Below are 4,202 nucleotides of genomic sequence, written 5' to 3'. Positions count from 1 at the left end.
TAATAATGATGAAGTGAGAATTGTATATGTATATACATATGATGTGGTGATTTCTTTGATAATGATGATTGCTTGCTTATAACTTTGAAATGATGAATTGTACTTGTTGAATTAAGCATGCTAGATGAGTAATGAGGTAAGTAATGTTTTCATTGATTGATGTTGATAAATGATGTGCTTTTGTTGATGACTTGATTAGAGATTGAATATGCTTGATATGTTATGATAATAATGTGATAGCTTGAGGTGCAAGTAATGGGGGATAATGATCATATGATGCTAGTATTCTAGGAGGGATGGTTAAGCATATGTGATAGGTATGAATCCTTAAATGTTATGTTTTTATCTGTTGATTATGATTAATGTAATGCTTACCCACAGTGGTTTCGACCGCCTACCTGTCTGTATGAATGGGTAGACGTTGTGCAGAGTAGTTGCTTGAGGTGAGTGCTTGGATAGCGGGAGCTTTCTCCGTTATCGTCTGGTGTCGTAGTTAGGGCTCTGATTAGGTCATAGAGTCTAGCTATGTCTTGTTGATTTTATTTTATCTTGTCGATGATGTCCATTTGTCGGACTTGGAGGATTTCGTATGATGTTGTATTTTGACCATGACATATATATTTGGAGATGTATGAATTATATTCCGCTGTGACTGTTGAGATATGTTATATATATATATATATATATATATATATATATATATATATATATATATATATATATATATGCATGTATGTTTGGATTTTGGATTTTGTGTTAGACGTAGCGTCTATTTCTTGAATATTTGTTATATTCGTGTGTTTTATCGCTTTAATAGAAATAGGGCGTTACAACGTGGACCAATAGGAACACACCATGTGGCACACTAAATGACAAAATAATAACAACAACAATAAATCAAATATTTTTTCGAAGTAATAAATCAAATATATTAATTTTATTATGTGGGCTGCTAGCTTACACCTACCTAAAAACACTAAGGTGCAAGTTAGCAAGCTGCACCACCCACTTATAATTTATTAAAACGTCATTTTGTTTATATTCTAATTAATTTTAAATAGAAGGACAATTTTCAAAACTAGCTTAAAAAAGAAGGCTAAAGTGCAACTTTGGCCCCCTATCTTTCAAAAAGTTGCGATTTTGGCACCCTAAGTTTGAAAACTACAATTTTGGTCCCCTATGTTTTAGCCCCTTTGCAAATTTGGTCCTTTTGGTCAATTTTGACCAAGTCAACGCATATGTGGCATGCCACGTGTGTAATTAATTAATTAAAAAAATAAAAAATCGAAAAAATCAATTTTAAAATTAAATAAATGAAAAAAATATTAAAAAATTTTGGAAAAACGAAAAATAATGAAAAAATTAAAAAAATTAAAAATTTTCCAGATTTTAAATTAAATAAATGAAAAAATCCAGAAAATCAATTTTTAAATTAAATAAATGAAAAAAAAAATAATAAAAAATAAAAGAATAATGAAAAAATTCGAAAAAATAATGTCAAATTTTCCAGATTTTTTAAAAAATTCAAAAAAATACGATTTTGGAAAATTTGACATTATTTTTTTCGAATTTTTTCCAGAATTTTTTTCGAAATTTTTTTTTCAAATTTTTTCCAGAATCTTTTACAGAATTTTCTAATGTTGAAAATTTGACATTCTAAAGGCGCAAGGAAACGAAAAAAGTATACACAAAAACACCGACGAGAATACAACTTGGCCACAAATTTGGCACATATTTCTTCTTTAGGGAAATAAATGTTTCCATGACATTACTTTTTCGAATAAGTGATTCTTGGAATTGTCCATGAATTTTTGTGAATTTTTTTTCGTTTTTCTAATCATTTTTATTAATATTTTTATTTTTCAGTGAATTTTTTTCGTTTTTTTAATCATTTTTATTAATATTTTTATTTTTCAAGAATTTATTTCATTTTACCAAAATTTTTTAATTTTTTTTATTATTTTTCATTTTTCCAGAATTTTTATTATTTTTTTCATTTATTTAATTTAAAAATTGATTTTTTTCGATTTTTTATTTTTTTAATTAATTAGTTACACACGTGGCATGCCACGTATGCGTTGACTTGGTCAAAATTGACCAAAAGGACCAAATATGCAAAGGGGCTAAAACATAGGGGACCAAAATTGTAGTTTTCAAACTTAGGGGGGCCAAAATCGCAACTTTTTGAAAGATAGGGGGTCAAAGTTGCACTTTAGCCAAAAAAAGAAATAAAAAAGACAATGACATGCTTAAGGTACAAAACATGTAATAAAGACAAATTTTAAGGAAATAATATTTGGAATCATAAAAGTGGGTGTAAATTAATGAAGGTTGTTAACTTGCACCTTAATAATACTTATAAAAATGAGTGTAAATAATCAAGTGGGTGTAGGTTGCTAACTTGCAACTTAATAATTTTAGGCGGATGTAGTTTGCTAACTTGCAACTTAGTATTTTTAGATGGATGTAAGTTAGCAGCCCCATTTTATTATTATTATTATTGGTTTTTATTATTATTAAAATTGTTTTGTTGTTTAATTATTAATTAAAAAGAAAAGAAAAGAAAAGATAGAACAAGACATAGAAATTAATCTCCTTTAATATAAGAAAAGAACATGTTGTGGAAAATCTAATTATGCCCTTATCCCTTTTTAATGCAAAGGTCTCAAATTTTGGGGTAAATCTGATATTTTTTCTTACATACTCCCTCCGGTCACATTTATAACCAAAAAACACTTTTTTAGATACATTGAATACTTAATGTATGCAGTCACATTTATAGGTCACGTACATTAATTATTCAATGTACCTAAAAAGCTACTTTTTGCTTATAAATGTGACCGGAGGGACTATGTGGAAAACCTATTAATGCCCTTGTCCCTTTTTAATGCAAACATCTCAAAATTGGGGGTAAATCTGGTCTTTTTCCTTAAATTTCTAATATGATGACATCACTTAACTAAAACATCAATTAAAAAATCATTATTTTCACTGTTTTCAACATGTTTTCTGGTTTACTTTATTTGCACATGTTTCCAACGACAGACATCACTAAACTAAACTTATTTTTGTACTCTTTTCTACTTTATTCAATATATGTCAATTCAAAAATATCACACTTCTCAACACCAGTAAAACCTTTTCAATTTCAATCCTTCTACAAAATTTTGGCTCTCAAATTTGAAATTCAAATTTCTTTTGCTCATACAAAAATTTCCCACAAATTTCATTCTTTCTTCACACTATTTATCCCTTTTTCAGTTTCTTTTTCTCTCTACATCTCTACAATTTCTATCATTTTGCTCTTCATTTTCCTCCTCCCTTTGTATCTTAAACTCCAATATCTAACTATTGATTGTTTTTTTATGCAGAAAACTTGAAAGATTTCCAACTCTGCAAAACCAAAATGGAAACGGGTAAGTAAATGACAATAACACCAAATTTTTAGAAAGACATGCATTCTTCATTATTCTATTATTTTGTTCATATGTTCTTTAACATACTACCATGTTTTTCTTGCTTAGGTTCTTCAACTATATCATTATGAAAATTATACAAAACGATTTGAACAGAATCCAGAAGCAAAAAAGATGCAAGTAAACACTCCAACAACTGAAAATAACATCTATAATTTCTTCTGTAAAATATATTATATGTTCTTTTGTAAGAAAAAAATTCAGATCAACTTATTAACAAACTACATGTATAAATAAATGAGGGGGAAGAGAGTTACCATACCTTTATGTTCATATTCATTATTTGCATATTTTGCAGTGTAACATTCAAAAGAGTTCTATTATTTTATTCTAAAATTTTATTCTTTTATATCAAATAAAATAACCATTATGTAAAACAAAAAAATTATCAAGAAGAAATAACCATTCTTTTATTCTTTTAGAAGATGATGAAGAAGAAACATAGATCCAAAAATATTTTCAAGAAGAAAATCTTACGCTTCTCTCATACAATTTTCTTCTTGTATGTTGTACCGAGCTGCATTTTATGTTCTTCATTTTGCAGGAGATTTGAAAGCTGCTCTCCTGTCTCCATTCAACAATAGAGAATGTTCTGCCAAATAAAGATAAAATTTCTGTTAATCCAAGGCTCTCTTATTATCTCATTTCTTTCAACTCCATTTTAATTTCTCTCACTGCAGAAAAAATAAGAACACGAGCAGGAAAAGAGAACATGGACAGGTAAAA

At 27.9% G+C, this 4,202-nt stretch overlaps 1 long non-coding RNA gene across 1 annotated transcript; it reads right to left on the bottom strand.

Moving 5' to 3' along the window:
* Positions 1 to 3,113: 3,113 nt before the first annotated feature.
* Positions 3,114 to 3,771, bottom strand: LOC146923344 (uncharacterized). Its single transcript, XR_015012897.1, has 2 exons — positions 3,739 to 3,771; positions 3,114 to 3,393 (listed from the first exon to the last, which is right to left on the bottom strand). It is a non-coding gene; the product is annotated as an uncharacterized LOC146923344 (long non-coding RNA).
* Positions 3,772 to 4,202: the final 431 nt, after the last annotated feature.

The sequence above is a fragment of the Medicago sativa genome, chromosome 5 (assembly GCF_051527215.1).
Source record: "Medicago sativa cultivar Bolivia chromosome 5, Bolivia_mono, whole genome shotgun sequence".
Lineage (NCBI taxonomy): Eukaryota > Viridiplantae > Streptophyta > Magnoliopsida > Fabales > Fabaceae > Medicago > Medicago sativa.
The sequence above is the reverse complement of the archived record's forward strand: the minus strand, read 5'-3'. Positions and strand labels throughout refer to the sequence as shown.